Here is a 22,411-nt window from a genome sequence, read left to right as displayed (position 1 = left end):
CTATAGTAGTTTTGGCCACGACGTCTAAATATCGAAATTATTTAATTCCGTTTGCCACCCATACGATAGATATTAACTATCTATAATAATAATGTGTACGCATAAAATATTATATGTATATATATAGACCAACAGACAAGCACTTCACCCTATAGTAGTTTTTGGCCACGACGTCTATATATCGGGCATATTTAATTCTCTTTGCCACCCAACCAAAGATATTCACTTTTTTATATAAAGTATTATTTGATCATATTAATATAACCAATTATTTCTGCCATATTCATATAATTTCTTTATGAATTATTTTTTGGTCATATCCATATAATCTATATGCCGTATCCATATAATGAATACGGCATATCCATACAACTAGCCATATTTGTATGTCAATGTATATTTTATTATACATTTTTTTTCTTTATACATATAATATGGTATTTCCATATCGCTATAATTGAATTATATGTATAAGATATCATTTATATATAGCATTGCCAAAATAATATGATAAACATAAATTTTGAACAATACGGCCGGTCGGCGAGCACTGCCTCCCTATATATGTTTTTGGCCACGACGTCTAAATATTGGGTATTTTTCGTACTGCGGCCCCGGTGTATGTAAATTGGGCATATTTCGTACTGATGCCAACATATCTATATGACTCATTATTTTCTTCCATATCAATATAACTTCTTTTATTTCCATATTCAAGTAATTTCTTTATTTGCCATATCAATATAAAATATTTTTGGTCATATTTATATAATCTATATGCCGTATCCATATAATGAATACGGCATATCCATACAACTAGCCATATTTGTATGTCAATGTATATTTTATTATACATTTTTTTTCTTTATACATATAATATGGTATTTCCATATCGCTATAATTGAATTATATGTATAAGATATCATTTATATATAGCATTGCCAAAATAATATGATAAACATAAATTTTGAACAATACGGCCGGTCGGCGAGCACTGCCTCCCTATATATGTTTTTGGCCACGACGTCTAAATATTGGGTATTTTTCGTACTGCGGCCCCGGTGTATGTAAATTGGGCATATTTCGTACTGATGCCAACATATCTATATGACTCATTATTTTCTTCCATATCAATATATCTAATTCTTTTATTTCCATATTCAAGTAATTTCTTTATTTGCCATATCAATATAAAATATTTTTTGGTCATATTTATATAATCTATATGCCGTATCCATATAATGAATACGGCATATCCATACAACTAGCCATATTTGTATGTCAATGTATATTTTATTATACATTTTTTTTCTTTATACATATAATATGGTATTTCCATATCGCTATAATTGAATTATATGTATAAGATATCATTTATATATAGCATTGCCAAAATAATATGATAAACATAAATTTTGAACAATACGGCCGGTCGGCGAGCACTGCCTCCCTATATATGTTTTTGGCCACGACGTCTAAATATTGGGTATTTTTCGTACTGCGGCCCCGGTGTATGTAAATTGGGCATATTTCGTACTGATGCCAACATATCTATATGACTCATTATTTTCTTCCATATCAATATAACTTCTTTTATTTCCATATTCAAGTAATTTCTTTATTTGCCATATCAATATAAAATATTTTTTGGTCATATTTATATAATCTATATGCCGTATCCATATAATGAATACGGCATATCCATACAACTAGCCATATTTGTATGTCAATGTATATTTTATTATACATTTTTTTTCTTTATACATATAATATGGTATTTCCATATCGCTATAATTGAATTATATGTATAAGATATCATTTATATATAGCATTGCCAAAATAATATGATAAACATAAATTTTGAACAATACGGCCGGTCGGCGAGCACTGCCTCCCTATATATGTTTTTGGCCACGACGTCTAAATATTGGGTATTTTTCGTACTGCGGCCCCGGTGTATGTAAATTGGGCATATTTCGTACTGATGCCAACATATCTATATGACTCATTATTTTCTTCCATATCAATATAACTTCTTTTATTTCCATATTCAAGTAATTTCTTTATTTGCCATATCAATATAAAATATTTTTTGGTCATATTTATATAATCTATATGCCGTATCCATATAATGAATACGGCATATCCATACAACTAGCCATATTTGTATGTCAATGTATATTTTATTATACATTTTTTTTCTTTATACATATAATATGGTATTTCCATATCGCTATAATTGAATTATATGTATAAGATATCATTTATATATAGCATTGCCAAAATAATATGATAAACATAAATTTTGAACAATACGGCCGGTCGGCGAGCACTGCCTCCCTATATATGTTTTTGGCCACGACGTCTAAATATTGGGTATTTTTCGTACTGCGGCCCCGGTGTATGTAAATTGGGCATATTTCGTACTGATGCCAACATATCTATATGACTCATTATTTTCTTCCATATCAATATAACTTCTTTTATTTCCATATTCAAGTAATTTCTTTATTTGCCATATCAATATAAAATATTTTTTGGTCATATTTATATAATCTATATGCCGTATCCATATAATGAATACGGCATATCCATACAACTAGCCATATTTGTATGTCAATGTATATTTTATTATACATTTTTTTTCTTTATACATATAATATGGTATTTCCATATCGCTATAATTGAATTATATGTATAAGATATCATTTATATATAGCATTGCCAAAATAATATGAAAAACATAAATTTTGAACAATACGGCCGGTCGGCGAGCACTGCCTCCCTATATATGTTTTTGGCCACGACGTCTAAATATTGGGTATTTATCGTACTGCGGCTCCGGTGTATGTAAATTGGGCATATTTCGTACTGATGCCACCATATCCATATAACTTATTTTTTGTTCTATATCTATATAATTATCCATATCCACACTAGAATTTAGTATTTATCCCATATCCATATAAATCATTATTTACCATATCAATATAAATAATATTTTTCCATATTCATACTAGAACTTATTATTTCTTTAATATTCATATAACTCAATATTTTTTCATATCCATACTAGAACTTATTCTTTTTCCCATATCCATACTAGAACTTATAAATTTTCCCATATTCATATAACTAATTTTTTTCATATCCATACTAGAACATTATATTTTTGCCATATCTCTACAACTCATTTTATTCCATATCCATACTAGAACTTATTATTTCTTAAATATCCATATAACTTAATATTTTTCCATATCCATACCAGAACTTTTTATTTTTCCCATATCCATAGAACTAATTTTTTTCATATCCATACTAGAACCTAATTTTCTTCCTATATCCATATAACTTATTATTTACTATTACAATATAATTAATTTTTTCCATATCCATACTAGAGCTTATTATCTCTTCAATATCCATAAAACTCAATATTTTTTCATATCCATACTAGAACTGATTATTTTTCCCATATCCATACTAGAACTCAGTATTCTTCCCATATCCATACTACAACTTAGTATTTTTCCCATATGCATATAACTCATTATTTAGCATATCAATATAACTAATTTTTTCCATATCCATACTAGAACTTATTATTTCTTTAATATCCATATAACTCAATATTTTTTTATATCCATACTAGAACTTATTATTTTTCCCATATCCATACTAGAACTTATAAATTTTCCCATATTCATATAACTAATTTTTTTCATATCCATACTAGAACATTAAATTTTTTGCAATATCTATATAACTCATTTTATTCCATATCCATACTAGAACTTATTATTTCTTTAATATCCATATAACTCAATATTTTTTCATATCCATACTAGAACTTATCATTTTTCCCATATTCATATAACTCATTTTTCCATATCCATACTAGAACTCTGTATTCTTTTCCATATCCATATAACTCATTTTTTTTTCATATCCATACTAGAAATTATTATTTTTCCCATATCCACATAACTCATTTTTTTCATATCCATACTAGAACTTGTTATTTTTCCCATATCCATATAACTCATTTTTTTCATATCCATACTAGAACTTAATATTATTTTCATATCCATATAACTCATGTTTGGACTTGGAATATTTTTATACACGTCACTAATAGGATGACGATTCAATCATCTATTTTAAGAGGAACATTGACTTGCATATGTCTCTTACTTGCATGTTCGGACTTAGAATATTTTTATACACGTCACTAATAGGATGACGATTCAGTTGGCTACCTTAAGAGGTACATATACTTGCATATGTCTCTTACTTGTATGTTCGGACTTAGAATATTTTTATACACGTCACTAATAGGATGACGATTCAGTTGGCTACCTTAAGAGGTACATATACTTGCATATGTCTCTTATTTGCATGTTCGGACTTAGAATATTTTTATACGCGTCACTAATAGGATGACGATTCAGTTGGCTACCTTAAGAGGTACATATACTTGCATATGTCTCTTATTTGCATGTTCGGACTTAGAATATTTGTATACGCGTCACTAATAGGATGACGATTCAGTTGGCTACCTTAAGAGGTACATATACTTGCATATGTCTCTTACTTGTATGTTCGGACTTAGAATATTTGTATACACGTCACTAATAGGATGACGATTCAGTTGGCTACCTTAAGAAGTACATATACTTGCATATGTCTCTTATTTGCATGTTCGGACTTAGAATATTTTTATACGCGTCACTAATAGGATGACGATACATATGGCTACCATTGTTAAATATATTTAAATAAAATTTATTTAAATATAATTATTATTTTATATATATATATTTTTATATATATATATATATTCTGACTTAAAAAAGCCAAACAAAATAAACACAATTAAATTTATGTTTATTATCGAATCATCAAGCAAAGGATAAGCTTCAGTGGATCGCAGTATGGCAGCTGCTCAACCACTTACAACACCTTGCCTGTTACAAAAGTCGTTTACAATTGATTCTAGGCTTTGTCATTGTATTAAATAATGCTTTTATATGTAACTAGCGCGGCATCAGGTGATCGAAGATCCTCCCAATTTACTATGTTACAAATTACATTGGCATCACATCCATTGTCGTTTATAAAGTAAATTATAAACTTTAAATGGTTTAGAAGCCATACAATGCAAATTGCCCCTTATTTATCATTGCAGTCCAGCACGGATACGACCTTAGAGGCGTTCAGGCATAATCCAACGGACGTAGCGTCATACCACTGTTCGCTCGAACAAGTATTGTGCCATTGGTCCGTACCTGCGGTTCCTCTCGTACTACGCAGGAATGCTGTCGCAACAACGTTTTGTCATTAGTAGGGTAAAACTAACCTGTCTCACGACGGTCTAAACCCAGCTCACGTTCCCTTGCATGGGTGAACAATCCAACGCTTGGTGAATTTTGCTTCACAATGATAGGAAGAGCCGACATCGAAGGATCAAAAAGCGACGTCGCTATGAACGCTTGGCCGCCACAAGCCAGTTATCCCTATGGTAACTTTTCTGACACCTCTTGTTAAAAACTCTTTAAACCAAAAGGATCGATAGGCCGAGCTTTTGCTGTCCCTGTGTGTACTGAACACCGAGATCAAGTCAGCATTTGCCCTTTTGCTCTATGTGTGGTTTCTGTCCGCACTGAGCTGGCCTTGGGACACCTCCGTTATTATTTGAGAGATGTACCGCCCCAGTCAAACTCCCTACCTGGCAATGTCCTTGAATTGGATCATACCTGAGTAATTGGAGTTATACCAAATTTTCAAATCAAAAATACATAAATGCACCGTTTTATTAAAGAATTTGTTTGCGATTATATAACAAACTCGTGATACTTTGATCAAGAAGCTTGCATCAAAACCCAATACCATAAGATATAATAAATATATCCGTATAATGGCTAGGAAATGATACACGTTCCATTTAATCAAGTAAGTAAGGAAACAATAAGAGTAGTGGTATTTCATTGACGATACCAAACCGAAGTCTAATATCTCCCACTTATTCTACACCTCTTATGTCTCCTTACACTGCCAGATTAGAGTCAAGCTCAAAAGGGTCTTCTTTCCCCGCTAATTATTCCAAGCCCGTTCCCTTGGCTGTGGTTTCGCTAGATAGTAGATAGGGACAGTAGGAATCTCGTTAATCCATTCATGCGCGTCACTAATTAGATGACGAGGCATTTGGCTACCTTAAGAGAGTCATAGTTACTCCCGCCGTTGACCCGCGCTTACTTGAATTTCTTCACTTTGACATTCAGAGCACTGGGCAGAAATCACATTGTGTCAACACCCGCTAGGGCCATCACAATGCTTTGTTTTAATTAGACAGTCGGATTCCCCAAGTCCGTGCCAGTTCTGAATTGATTGTTAATTGATAATCGTTATAATTAATAAGAACTAATTGGTTTGACCCAATTAGTATTCTTAAAAATTTTAGCAAGAAAGTTCCACAATTGGCTACGTAACTAACTATCCGGGGAACAAGTAACTAACATAAATGCTAGAAACTCTATTTACCCAGAACGAGCACATAAACCATGTTATTGTTTCCCAATCAAGCCCGACTATCTCAATCTTCAGAGCCAATCCTTATCCCGAAGTTACGGATCTAATTTGCCGACTTCCCTTACCTACATTATTCTATCGACTAGAGACTCTTCACCTTGGAGACCAGCTGCGGATATTGGTACGGCCTGTTGAGAAGTTTGCGTGTCCCCACCATAAATTTTCAAGGTCCGAGGAGAAAATATCGACACAACAGTATATGTCATGCTCTTCTAGCCCATCTACCATATCTCTCTGCGAAAGACTTCCATGGTAGTACGGCTATAAAACAGAAAAGAAAACTCTTCCGATATCTCTCGACGGCTTCTTTATGGTCGTTCCTGTTGCCAGGATGAGCACGAGGCCCATATTTAATAACAAACGGATACTCAACAGGTTACGGAATTGGAACCGTATTCCCTTTCGTTCAAAATTATTCAAGTATATTATATTAGCTTGATTTGTATATATTGCGTTTTTGGTTTTACTTGAAAATTTTCGGCTTTCGCCTTGAACTTAGGACCGACTAACTCGTGATCAACCACTGTTCACACGAAACCCTTCTCCACTTCAGTCCTCCAAGGTCTCATTCGATTATTTGCTACTACCACCAAGATCTGTACCAATGGCAGCTCCATGCAGGCTTACGCCAAACACTTCTACGCATACCATTGTACCTTCCTACTCACTAAAGTTTCAAAATTTATATCACAAGTAATATAAATCATCTACTTTAGCGGTAATGTATAGGTATACAACTTAAGCGCCATCCATTTTAAGGGCTAGTTGCTTCGGCAGGTGAGTTGTTACACACTCCTTAGCGGATTTCGACTTCCATGATCACCGTCCTGCTGTTTTAAGCAACCAACGCCTTTCATGGTATCTGCATGAGTTGTTAATTTGGGCACCGTAACATTACGTTTGGTTCATCCCACAGCGCCAGTTCTGCTTACCAAAAGTGGCCCACTGGGCACATTATATCATAACCTTAAACTTCATATCAAGAAAGTTAAGGTTCTTACCCATTTAAAGTTTGAGAATAGGTTAAGATCGTTTCGACCCTAAGGCCTCTAATCATTCGCTTTACCAGATAAGATTATTTTATATAATATTAAAATGCACCAGCTATCCTGAGGGAAACTTCGGAAGGAACCAGCTACTAGATGGTTCGATTGGTCTTTCGCCCCTATACTCAATTCTGACAATCGATTTGCACGTCAGAACTGTTTCGGTCTTCCATCAGGGTTTCCCCTGACTTCAACCTGATCAAGTATAGTTCACCATCTTTCGGGTCACAGCATATATGCTCAAGGTACGTTCCAGTTAGAGGCATAAATAATATAAATATCATTATACATAACTATATAGAACGCCCCGGGATTGTGTTAATTAGCTATAAATAGTTAAAAAACTAATCCCATTATTAGTCAAGTTAATTACGCTATTAGGTTTATATCCCAATAACTTGCACATATGTTAGACTCCTTGGTCCGTGTTTCAAGACGGGTCCCGAAGGTATCCTGAATCTTTCGCATTGTTAATCCTACAAGTGCATATAATAAACACAAAAATCAATGATAATCATGCCATTATATAATTCCGAAAAATTAACGCACTGTATTCATATAAATCTATCAGCACTTTATCAAATTAATAACATTTATTCTGTGTTAAAATGCAAGCAATTTAATTTGAATAAACTATAAGTTATATTTTATGATAAATTTGGTATGCTAATAGATTACAATGTCCTTATATGGAAAAAATGCACACTATTATCATAATATTGTTTAAATATTACAATTTTAATGATGAATTTTCCATAACGGATATTCAGGTTCATCGGGCTTAACCTCTAAGCAGTTTCACGTACTGTTTAACTCTCTATTCAGAGTTCTTTTCAACTTTCCCTCACGGTACTTGTTTACTATCGGTCTCATGGTTATATTTAGTTTTAGATGGAGTTTACCACCCACTTAGTGCTGCACTATCAAGCAACACGACTCTTTGGAAACATCATCTAGTAATCATTAACGTTATACGGGCCTGGCACCCTCTATGGGTAAATGGCCTCATTTAAGAAGGACTTAAATCGTTAATTTCTCATACTAGAATATTGACGCTCCATACACTGCATCTCACATTTGCCATATAGACAAAGTGACTTAGTGCTGAACTGATTTCTTTTCGCTCGCCGCTACTAAGAAAATCCTTGTTAGTTTCTTTTCCTCCCCTAATTAATATGCTTAAATTCAGGGGGTAGTCCCATATGAGTTGAGGTTGTATATAACTTTTATTTGCAATTAATTCTTTATATATAATGATAAAACATTTTATTAAATTCGTTTAAAGCTGACGTATATATATATTAATGGCATTTATTTGTAACGAATTAACGAAGAATAATAATATTGTCAACGTTTTTCATATTTCAAATCATTAATAAGAGACAATTCTAGATAATATTTTATGCTAGACATTTCTCAGTATTATTTGATTGAAAAAGAAAATATTCCTCTTCGTTTTTCTCAAAGTTTAATTACTATTGTGAGATAATGTTTTTCATATATTTGTTAATATTATGAATAAAATAATTAAATTATTTTTATCCAATAATATACCATATGCTTATAAAATTTTATTATAAAATTTGTATAAACAACTTAATTAGCATAGTCTTACAACCCTCAACCATATGTAGTCCAAGCAGCACTATAAAATTAATTAAAGTACATAACAGCATGGACTGCGATATGCGTTCAAAATGTCGATGTTCATGTGTCCTGCAGTTCACACGATGACGCACAGTTTGCTGCGTTCTTCATCGACCCATGAGCCGAGTGATCCACCGCTTAGAGTTTTATAATATTGGTTTTAAATTTGGTCAAATATGTTTTTATTGAAAGAAATTAAAAATACACCATTTTACTGGCATATATCAATTCCTTCAATAAATGTATTTATATACCTAAAATAAATGCTGCGAAATGTCTTAGTTTTATATAAACAATATATATCAAAGTATTATTTGTAATGGCATTTGTTTGTTAATATATATTGATAATTTTATATAAAACATTAACCTGAAACCAGGTACAACATTGTATATTTTAGGTTGTTGCATTATCCAATGTATGATCATCATCAAATTAGTTGGCCAATACATCTCGCAACGCGTGTATATTATGGTCCATATACACACAAAAGTTTATAATAAATATATAAAATATATTTTATTATATTAATAATTCGATTTGCTTGTTCGAATTTTATGTTTGTTTCTATTTAATTTATTTGTAATAATATTATATTATTACAATATTTCGATTTGCTTGTTCGAAATTTATTTGATCTTTTACTTTTAAGATCATATTTTTGGTATAATTATTATTATAATTATTATGTATATATATATATATATTGGTAATTTGTATTAAATTTGTATTAACAAATTTTTTTATTAACGGTAAGGATATTATACAATAATGATCCTTCCGCAGGTTCACCTACGGAAACCTTGTTACGACTTTTACTTCCTCTAAATAATCAAGTTCGGTCAACTTTTGCGAAACAACCGTAACACACAAGGCGTCACAGTGATCACGTCCGGAGACCTCACTAAATAATTCAATCGGTAGTAGCGACGGGCGGTGTGTACAAAGGGCAGGGACGTAATCAATGCGAGTTAATGACTCACACTTACTGGGAATTCCAAGTTCATGTGAACAGTTTCAGTTCACAATCCCAAGCATGAAAGTGGTTCAGCGGTTTACCCGGACCTCTCGGTCTAGGAAATACACGTTGATACTTTCATTGTAGCGCGCGTGCAGCCCAGGACATCTAAGGGCATCACAGACCTGTTATTGCTCAATCTCATTATTGCTAGACGCAATTTGTCCATTTAAGAAGCTAGTGTCCTTATAATGGGACAAACCAACAGGTACGGCTCCACTTATATAAACACATTCAAACACAATAAACATTTTACTGCCACCATGAATGAAGGCTATATAAGCTTCAACACCATAATCCTGAAGATATCTATTTAATATATTTGAGTCTCGTTCGTTATCGGAATTAACCAGACAAATCACTCCACGAACTAAGAACGGCCATGCACCACCACCCATAGATTCGAGAAAGAGCTATCAATCTGTCTTACACACTTATGTTCGGACCTGGTAAGTTTTCCCGTGTTGAGTCAAATTAAGCCGCAGGCTCCACTCCTGGTGGTGCCCTTCCGTCAATTCCTTTAAGTTTCAGCTTTGCAACCATACTTCCCCCGGAGCCCAAAAGCTTTGGTTTCCCGGGAAGCGACTGAGAGAGCCATAAAAGTAGCTACACCCAATTGCTAGCTGGCATCGTTTATGGTTAGAACTAGGGCGGTATCTGATCGCCTTCGAACCTCTAACTTTCGTTCTTGATTAATGAAAACATCTTTGGCAAATGCTTTCGCTTAAGTTAGTCTTACGACGGTCCAAGAATTTCACCTCTCGCGTCGTAATACTAATGCCCCCAAACTGCTTCTATTAATCATTACCTCTTGATCTGAAAACCAATGAAAGCAGAACAGAGGTCTTATTTCATTATCCCATGCACAGAATATTCAGGCATTTGAAGCCTGCTTTAAGCACTCTAATTTGTTCAAAGTAATTGTACCGGCCCACAATAACACTCGTTTAAGAGCACTAATGCAGGTTTTTAAATAGGAGGAACATATGAAAAAATACAAGTATTTAAACACATATAAGAACTCCACCGGTAATACGCTTACATACATAAAGGTATAGTACTAACCACAATTGTAAGTTGTACTACCCGTATGAAGCACAAGTTCAACTACGAACGTTTTAACCGCAACAACTTTAATATACGCTATTGGAGCTGGAATTACCGCGGCTGCTGGCACCAGACTTGCCCTCCAATTGGTCCTTGTTAAAGGATTTAAAGTGTACTCATTCCAATTACAGGGCCTCGGATATGAGTCCTGTATTGTTATTTTTCGTCACTACCTCCCCGAGCTGGGAGTGGGTAATTTACGCGCCTGCTGCCTTCCTTAGATGTGGTAGCCGTTTCTCAGGCTCCCTCTCCGGAATCGAACCCTGATTCCCCGTTACCCGTTGCAACCATGGTAGTCCTAGATACTACCATCAAAAGTTGATAGGGCAGACATTTGAAAGATCTGTCGTCGGTACAAGACCATACGATCTGCATGTTATCTAGAGTTCAACCAATATAACGATCTTGCGATCGCTTGGTTTTAGCCTAATAAAAGCACATGTCCCATAAGGTTCATGTTTTAATTGCATGTATTAGCTCTAGAATTACCACAGTTATCCAAGTAACTGTTAACGATCTAAGGAACCATAACTGATATAATGAGCCTTTTGCGGTTTCACTTTTAATTCGTGTGTACTTAGACATGCATGGCTTAATCTTTGAGACAAGCATATAACTACTGGCAGGATCAACCAGAATAATGTTTTCGTTCATATTTCATTCATATTTTTTGAATAGAAATTAGTAATATAAATATAATAGATTTTATTTCCATTTTATATGTTCGGTTTTTCTTAAATATTGATTTTAATTCAATATTTTTTTTTTGCTTTGTGAAATAATTCTATTTTAATTCGAATACGGCCATTTTTATATGGCATTCGTATACGTTCTTTAATTTTTACTTGTTTCGCCACTAATATAACAAGTTTATAATTGATGTTAAAGAAAAAGTACAACTTTTTTATAACACAATTTTCAATATATATTGTTCTTTCTATAAGTTTTTATTATATTATATATACATATTTCATTCTAAAATATCATTTTTGTTCAACATACATAATTATTGTATCCACACATGTACAATTTTTGTTTAACCAATATAAATATTGAGTTAAATCATTTGCATTTTGATGATAAATTTAAAATTTATCTTTTCCATATAACTCTCTGGTAATATATGATATAAAACCGAGCGCATATGAAATTATTTTGATCACTAATATTGCAATTATATTTTATTATAATGCTTTTTGTAAACACATTGTACCGGCAAGCGATACTCTGTGCCCAAACGACAGGGGATATAATAATTTAATATAAATTATCATATATACCTGCCACCAAAGATTAACGATAAAAGTCGGAAACAATTTGTTATTCTATATATAATAGAAACTTGACCTCTGTTTCACCTTATTATCATGGGTTTATAATATTAACCGCGTAGCCAAGTCTTAATTTCATTTAAGAAACAAATTTATACGGATAATATTTTGATTTTAATATATGTTGTTCTATTGATAACAAAAGTATATATTATAATATATTTTGTTCAATAGTAGATGGACTACTTACTGTACCATCCTTATTTTTTATTATTATTGATATACATTATATTGACAACAGCATATGATATTCATATGGTTTGTTCAATAATTAATTGGTGGACAACCACTGACCATCCTATAGTAGTTTTTGGCCACGACGTCTAAATATCGAAATTATTTAATTCCGTTTGCCACCCATACGATAGATATTAACTATCTATAATAATAATGTGTACGCATAAAATATTATATGTATATATATAGACCAACAGACAAGCACTTCACCCTATAGTAGTTTTTGGCCACGACGTCTATATATCGGGCATATTTAATTCTCTTTGCCACCCAACCAAAGATATTCACTTTTTTATATAAAGTATTATTTGATCATATTAATATAACCAATTATTTCTGCCATATTCATATAATTTCTTTATGAATTATTTTTTGGTCATATCCATATAATCTATATGCCGTATCCATATAATGAATACGGCATATCCATACAACTAGCCATATTTGTATGTCAATGTATATTTTATTATACATTTTTTTTCTTTATACATATAATATGGTATTTCCATATCGCTATAATTGAATTATATGTATAAGATATCATTTATATATAGCATTGCCAAAATAATATGATAAACATAAATTTTGAACAATACGGCCGGTCGGCGAGCACTGCCTCCCTATATATGTTTTTGGCCACGACGTCTAAATATTGGGTATTTTTCGTACTGCGGCCCCGGTGTATGTAAATTGGGCATATTTCGTACTGATGCCAACATATCTATATGACTCATTATTTTCTTCCATATCAATATAACTTCTTTTATTTCCATATTCAAGTAATTTCTTTATTTGCCATATCAATATAAAATATTTTTTGGTCATATTTATATAATCTATATGCCGTATCCATATAATGAATACGGCATATCCATACAACTAGCCATATTTGTATGTCAATGTATATTTTATTATACATTTTTTTTCTTTATACATATAATATGGTATTTCCATATCGCTATAATTGAATTATATGTATAAGATATCATTTATATATAGCATTGCCAAAATAATATGATAAACATAAATTTTGAACAATACGGCCGGTCGGCGAGCACTGCCTCCCTATATATGTTTTTGGCCACGACGTCTAAATATTGGGTATTTTTCGTACTGCGGCCCCGGTGTATGTAAATTGGGCATATTTCGTACTGATGCCAACATATCTATATGACTCATTATTTTCTTCCATATCAATATAACTTCTTTTATTTCCATATTCAAGTAATTTCTTTATTTGCCATATCAATATAAAATATTTTTTGGTCATATTTATATAATCTATATGCCGTATCCATATAATGAATACGGCATATCCATACAACTAGCCATATTTGTATGTCAATGTATATTTTATTATACATTTTTTTTCTTTATACATATAATATGGTATTTCCATATCGCTATAATTGAATTATATGTATAAGATATCATTTATATATAGCATTGCCAAAATAATATGATAAACATAAATTTTGAACAATACGGCCGGTCGGCGAGCACTGCCTCCCTATATATGTTTTTGGCCACGACGTCTAAATATTGGGTATTTTTCGTACTGCGGCCCCGGTGTATGTAAATTGGGCATATTTCGTACTGATGCCAACATATCTATATGACTCATTATTTTCTTCCATATCAATATAACTTCTTTTATTTCCATATTCAAGTAATTTCTTTATTTGCCATATCAATATAAAATATTTTTTGGTCATATTTATATAATCTATATGCCGTATCCATATAATGAATACGGCATATCCATACAACTAGCCATATTTGTATGTCAATGTATATTTTATTATACATTTTTTTTCTTTATACATATAATATGGTATTTCCATATCGCTATAATTGAATTATATGTATAAGATATCATTTATATATAGCATTGCCAAAATAATATGATAAACATAAATTTTGAACAATACGGCCGGTCGGCGAGCACTGCCTCCCTATATATGTTTTTGGCCACGACGTCTAAATATTGGGTATTTTTCGTACTGCGGCCCCGGTGTATGTAAATTGGGCATATTTCGTACTGATGCCAACATATCTATATGACTCATTATTTTCTTCCATATCAATATAACTTCTTTTATTTCCATATTCAAGTAATTTCTTTATTTGCCATATCAATATAAAATATTTTTTGGTCATATTTATATAATCTATATGCCGTATCCATATAATGAATACGGCATATCCATACAACTAGCCATATTTGTATGTCAATGTATATTTTATTATACATTTTTTTTCTTTATACATATAATATGGTATTTCCATATCGCTATAATTGAATTATATGTATAAGATATCATTTATATATAGCATTGCCAAAATAATATGATAAACATAAATTTTGAACAATACGGCCGGTCGGCGAGCACTGCCTCCCTATATATGTTTTTGGCCACGACGTCTAAATATTGGGTATTTTTCGTACTGCGGCCCCGGTGTATGTAAATTGGGCATATTTCGTACTGATGCCAACATATCTATATGACTCATTATTTTCTTCCATATCAATATAACTTCTTTTATTTCCATATTCAAGTAATTTCTTTATTTGCCATATCAATATAAAATATTTTTTGGTCATATTTATATAATCTATATGCCGTATCCATATAATGAATACGGCATATCCATACAACTAGCCATATTTGTATGTCAATGTATATTTTATTATACATTTTTTTCTTTATACATATAATATGGTATTTCCATATCGCTATAATTGAATTATATGTATAAGATATCATTTATATATAGCATTGCCAAAATAATATGATAAACATAAATTTTGAACAATACGGCCGGTCGGCGAGCACTGCCTCCCTATATATGTTTTTGGCCACGACGTCTAAATATTGGGTATTTATCGTACTGCGGCTCCGGTGTATGTAAATTGGGCATATTTCGTACTGATGCCACCATATCCATATAACTTATTTTTTGTTCTATATCTATATAATTATCCATATCCACACTAGAATTTAGTATTTATCCCATATCCATATAAATCATTATTTACCATATCAATATAAATAATATTTTTCCATATTCATACTAGAACTTATTATTTCTTTAATATTCATATAACTCAATATTTTTTCATATCCATACTAGAACTTATTCTTTTTCCCATATCCATACTAGAACTTATAAATTTTCCCATATTCATATAACTAATTTTTTTCATATCCATACTAGAACATTATATTTTTGCCATATCTCTACAACTCATTTTATTCCATATCCATACTAGAACTTATTATTTCTTAAATATCCATATAACTTAATATTTTTCCATATCCATACCAGAACTTTTTATTTTTCCCATATCCATAGAACTAATTTTTTTCATATCCATACTAGAACCTAATTTTCTTCCTATATCCATATAACTTATTATTTACTATTACAATATAATTAATTTTTTCCATATCCATACTAGAGCTTATTATCTCTTCAATATCCATAAAACTCAATATTTTTTCATATCCATACTAGAACTGATTATTTTTCCCATATCCATACTAGAACTCAGTATTCTTCCCATATCCATACTACAACTTAGTATTTTTCCCATATGCATATAACTCATTATTTAGCATATCAATATAACTAATTTTTTTCCATATCCATACTAGAACTTATTATTTCTTTAATATCCATATAACTCAATATTTTTTTATATCCATACTAGAACTTATTATTTTTCCCATATCCATACTAGAACTTATAAATTTTCCCATATTCATATAACTAATTTTTTTCATATCCATACTAGAACATTAAATTTTTTGCCATATCTATATAACTCATTTTATTCCATATCCATACTAGAACTTATTATTTCTTTAATATCCATATAACTCAATATTTTTTCATATCCATACTAGAACTTATCATTTTTCCCATATTCATATAACTCATTTTTCCATATCCATACTAGAACTCTGTATTCTTTTCCATATCCATATAACTCATTTTTTTTTCATATCCATACTAGAAATTATTATTTTTCCCATATCCACATAACTCATTTTTTTCATATCCATACTAGAACTTGTTATTTTTCCCATATCCATATAACTCATTTTTTTCATATCCATACTAGAACTTAATATTATTTTCATATCCATATAACTCATGTTTGGACTTGGAATATTTTTATACACGTCACTAATAGGATGACGATTCAATCATCTATTTTAAGAGGAACATTGACTTGCATATGTCTCTTACTTGCATGTTCGGACTTAGAATATTTTTATACACGTCACTAATAGGATGACGATTCAGTTGGCTACCTTAAGAGGTACATATACTTGCATATGTCTCTTACTTGTATGTTCGGACTTAGAATATTTTTATACACGTCACTAATAGGATGACGATTCAGTTGGCTACCTTAAGAGGTACATATACTTGCATATGTCTCTTATTTGCATGTTCGGACTTAGAATATTTTTATACACGTCACTAATAGGATGACGATTCAGTTGGCTACCTTAAGAGGTACATATACTTGCATATGTCTCTTACTTGTATGTTCGGACTTAGAATATTTTTATACACGTCACTAATAGGATGACGATTCAGTTGGCTACCTTAAGAGGTACATATACTTGCATATGTCTCTTACTTGTATGTTCGGACTTAGAATATTTTTATACACGTCACTAATAGGATGACGATTCAGTTGGCTACCTTAAGAGGTACATATACTTGCATATGTCTCTTATTTGCATGTTCGGACTTAGAATATTTTTATACGCGTCACTAATAGGATGACGATTCAGTTGGCTACCTTAAGAGGTACATATACTTGCATATGTCTCTTATTTGAATGTTCGGACTTAGAATATATTTATACACGTCACTAATAGGATGACGATTCAGTTGGCTACCTTAAGAGGTACATATACTTGCATATGTCTCTTACTTGTATGTTCGGACTTAGAATATTTGTATACACGTCACTAATAGGATGACGATTCAGTTGGCTACCTTAAGAAGTACATATACTTGCATATGTCTCTTATTTGCATGTTCGGACTTAGAATATTTTTATACGCGTCACTAATAGGATGACGATACATATGGCTACCATTGTTAAATATATTTAAATAAAATTTATTTAAATATAATTATTATTTTATATATATATATTTTATATATATATATATTCTGACTTAAAAAAGCCAAACAAAATAAACACAATTAAATTTATGTTTATTATCGAATCATCAAGCAAAGGATAAGCTTCAGTGGATCGCAGTATGGCAGCTGCTCAACCACTTACAACACCTTGCCTGTTACAAAAGTCGTTTACAATTGATTCTAGGCTTTGTCATTGTATTAAATAATGCTTTTATATGTAACTAGCGCGGCATCAGGTGATCGAAGATCCTCCCAATTTACTATGTTACAAATTACATTGGCATCACATCCATTGTCGTTTATAAAGTAAATTATAAACTTTAAATGGTTTAGAAGCCATACAATGCAAATTGCCCCTTATTTATCATTGCAGTCCAGCACGGATACGACCTTAGAGGCGTTCAGGCATAATCCAACGGACGTAGCGTCATACCACTGTTCGCTCGAACAAGTATTGTGCCATTGGTCCGTACCTGCGGTTCCTCTCGTACTACGCAGGAATGCTGTCGCAACAACGTTTTGTCATTAGTAGGGTAAAACTAACCTGTCTCACGACGGTCTAAACCCAGCTCACGTTCCCTTGCATGGGTGAACAATCCAACGCTTGGTGAATTTTGCTTCACAATGATAGGAAGAGCCGACATCGAAGGATCAAAAAGCGACGTCGCTATGAACGCTTGGCCGCCACAAGCCAGTTATCCCTATGGTAACTTTTCTGACACCTCTTGTTAAAAACTCTTTAAACCAAAAGGATCGATAGGCCGAGCTTTTGCTGTCCCTGTGTGTACTGAACACCGAGATCAAGTCAGCATTTGCCCTTTTGCTCTATGTGTGGTTTCTGTCCGCACTGAGCTGGCCTTGGGACACCTCCGTTATTATTTGAGAGATGTACCGCCCCAGTCAAACTCCCTACCTGGCAATGTCCTTGAATTGGATCATACCTGAGTAATTGGAGTTATACCAAATTTTCAAATCAAAAATACATAAATGCACCGTTTTATTAAAGAATTTGTTTGCGATTATATAACAAACTCGTGATACTTTGATCAAGAAGCTTGCATCAAAACCCAATACCATAAGATATAATAAATATATCCGTATAATGGCTAGGAAATGATACACGTTCCATTTAATCAAGTAAGTAAGGAAACAATAAGAGTAGTGGTATTTCATTGACGATACCAAACCGAAGTCTAATATCTCCCACTTATTCTACACCTCTTATGTCTCCTTACACTGCCAGATTAGAGTCAAGCTCAAAAGGGTCTTCTTTCCCCGCTAATTATTCCAAGCCCGTTCCCTTGGCTGTGGTTTCGCTAGATAGTAGATAGGGACAGTAGGAATCTCGTTAATCCATTCATGCGCGTCACTAATTAGATGACGAGGCATTTGGCTACCTTAAGAGAGTCATAGTTACTCCCGCCGTTGACCCGCGCTTACTTGAATTTCTTCACTTTGACATTCAGAGCACTGGGCAGAAATCACATTGTGTCAACACCCGCTAGGGCCATCACAATGCTTTGTTTTAATTAGACAGTCGGATTCCCCAAGTCCGTGCCAGTTCTGAATTGATTGTTAATTGATAATCGTTATAATTAATAAGAACTAATTGGTTTGACCCAATTAGTATTCTTAAAAATTTTAGCAAGAAAGTTCCACAATTGGCTACGTAACTAACTATCCGGGGAACAAGTAACTAACATAAATGCTAGAAACTCTATTTACCCAGAACGAGCACATAAACCATGTTATTGTTTCCCAATCAAGCCCGACTATCTCAATCTTCAGAGCCAATCCTTATCCCGAAGTTACGGATCTAATTTGCCGACTTCCCTTACCTACATTATTCTATCGACTAGAGACTCTTCACCTTGGAGACCAGCTGCGGATATTGGTACGGCCTGTTGAGAAGTTTGCGTGTCCCCACCATAAATTTTCAAGGTCCGAGGAGAAAATATCGACACAACAGTATATGTCATGCTCTTCTAGCCCATCTACCATATCTCTCTGCGAAAGACTTCCATGGTAGTACGGCTATAAAACAGAAAAGAAAACTCTTCCGATATCTCTCGACGGCTTCTTTATGGTCGTTCCTGTTGCCAGGATGAGCACGAGGCCCATATTTAATAACAAACGGATACTCAACAGGTTACGGAATTGGAACCGTATTCCCTTTCGTTCAAAATTATTCAAGTATATTATATTAGCTTGATTTGTATATATTGCGTTTTTGGTTTTACTTGAAAATTTTCGGCTTTCGCCTTGAACTTAGGACCGACTAACTCGTGATCAACCACTGTTCACACGAAACCCTTCTCCACTTCAGTCCTCCAAGGTCTCATTCGATTATTTGCTACTACCACCAAGATCTGTACCAATGGCAGCTCCATGCAGGCTTACGCCAAACACTTCTACGCATACCATTGTACCTTCCTACTCACTAAAGTTTCAAAATTTATATCACAAGTAATATAAATCATCTACTTTAGCGGTAATGTATAGGTATACAACTTAAGCGCCATCCATTTTAAGGGCTAGTTGCTTCGGCAGGTGAGTTGTTACACACTCCTTAGCGGATTTCGACTTCCATGATCACCGTCCTGCTGTTTTAAGCAACCAACGCCTTTCATGGTATCTGCATGAGTTGTTAATTTGGGCACCGTAACATTACGTTTGGTTCATCCCACAGCGCCAGTTCTGCTTACCAAAAGTGGCCCACTGGGCACATTATATCATAACCTTAAACTTCATATCAAGAAAGTTAAGGTTCTTACCCATTTAAAGTTTGAGAATAGGTTAAGATCGTTTCGACCCTAAGGCCTCTAATCATTCGCTTTACCAGATAAGATTATTTTATATAATATTAAAATGCACCAGCTATCCTGAGGGAAACTTCGGAAGGAACCAGCTACTAGATGGTTCGATTGGTCTTTCGCCCCTATACTCAATTCTGACAATCGATTTGCACGTCAGAACTGTTTCGGTCTTCCATCAGGGTTTCCCCTGACTTCAACCTGATCAAGTATAGTTCACCATCTTTCGGGTCACAGCATATATGCTCAAGGTACGTTCCAGTTAGAGGCATAAATAATATAAATATCATTATACATAACTATATAGAACGCCCCGGGATTGTGTTAATTAGCTATAAATAGTTAAAAAACTAATCCCATTATTAGTCAAGTTAATTACGCTATTAGGTTTATATCCCAATAACTTGCACATATGTTAGACTCCTTGGTCCGTGTTTCAAGACGGGTCCCGAAGGTATCCTGAATCTTTCGCATTGTTAATCCTACAAGTGCATATAATAAACACAAAAATCAATGATAATCATGCCATTATATAATTCCGAAAAATTAACGCACTGTATTCATATAAATCTATCAGCACTTTATCAAATTAATAACATTTATTCTGTGTTAAAATGCAAGCAATTTAATTTGAATAAACTATAAGTTATATTTTATGATAAATTTGGTATGCTAATAGATTACAATGTCCTTATATGGAAAAAATGCACACTATTATCATAATATTGTTTAAATATTACAATTTTAATGATGAATTTTCCATAACGGATATTCAGGTTCATCGGGCTTAACCTCTAAGCAGTTTCACGTACTGTTTAACTCTCTATTCAGAGTTCTTTTCAACTTTCCCTCACGGTACTTGTTTACTATCGGTCTCATGGTTATATTTAGTTTTAGATGGAGTTTACCACCCACTTAGTGCTGCACTATCAAGCAACACGACTCTTTGGAAACATCATCTAGTAATCATTAACGTTATACGGGCCTGGCACCCTCTATGGGTAAATGGCCTCATTTAAGAAGGACTTAAATCGTTAATTTCTCATACTAGAATATTGACGCTCCATACACTGCATCTCACATTTGCCATATAGACAAAGTGACTTAGTGCTGAACTGATTTCTTTTCGCTCGCCGCTACTAAGAAAATCCTTGTTAGTTTCTTTTCCTCCCCTAATTAATATGCTTAAATTCAGGGGGTAGTCCCATATGAGTTGAGGTTGTATATAACTTTTATTTGCAATTAATTCTTTATATATAATGATAAAACATTTTATTAAATTCGTTTAAAGCTGACGTATATATATATTAATGGCATTTATTTGTAACGAATTAACGAAGAATAATAATATTGTCAACGTTTTTCATATTTCAAATCATTAATAAGAGACAATTCTAGATAATATTTTATGCTAGACATTTCTCAGTATTATTTGATTGAAAAAGA

General features: G+C 32.8%; 4 non-coding genes across 4 annotated transcripts; all 4 read right to left on the bottom strand.

Annotated features, from left to right (window-relative positions):
• Positions 1 to 4,896: 4,896 nt before the first annotated feature.
• On the bottom strand, positions 4,897 to 8,853 carry LOC138914559 (large subunit ribosomal RNA). The gene has a single exon (XR_011420403.1). It is a non-coding gene; the product is annotated as a large subunit ribosomal RNA (ribosomal RNA).
• A 398-nt stretch (positions 8,854 to 9,251) lies between these two features.
• Positions 9,252 to 9,430, bottom strand: LOC138914538 (5.8S ribosomal RNA). Its single transcript, XR_011420382.1, has one exon. It is a non-coding gene; the product is annotated as a 5.8S ribosomal RNA (ribosomal RNA).
• Positions 9,431 to 10,053: 623 nt separating this feature from the next.
• Positions 10,054 to 12,048, bottom strand: LOC138914549 (small subunit ribosomal RNA). The gene has a single exon (XR_011420393.1). It is a non-coding gene; the product is annotated as a small subunit ribosomal RNA (ribosomal RNA).
• Positions 12,049 to 18,230: 6,182 nt separating this feature from the next.
• On the bottom strand, positions 18,231 to 22,187 carry LOC138914558 (large subunit ribosomal RNA). The gene has a single exon (XR_011420402.1). It is a non-coding gene; the product is annotated as a large subunit ribosomal RNA (ribosomal RNA).
• Between the last annotated feature and the right edge of the window lie 224 nt (positions 22,188 to 22,411).

The sequence above is a fragment of the Drosophila takahashii genome, unplaced genomic scaffold (assembly GCF_030179915.1).
Source record: "Drosophila takahashii strain IR98-3 E-12201 unplaced genomic scaffold, DtakHiC1v2 scaffold_28, whole genome shotgun sequence".
Taxonomy (NCBI): Eukaryota; Metazoa; Arthropoda; class Insecta; order Diptera; family Drosophilidae; genus Drosophila; species Drosophila takahashii.
The sequence above is the reverse complement of the archived record's forward strand: the minus strand, read 5'-3'. Positions and strand labels throughout refer to the sequence as shown.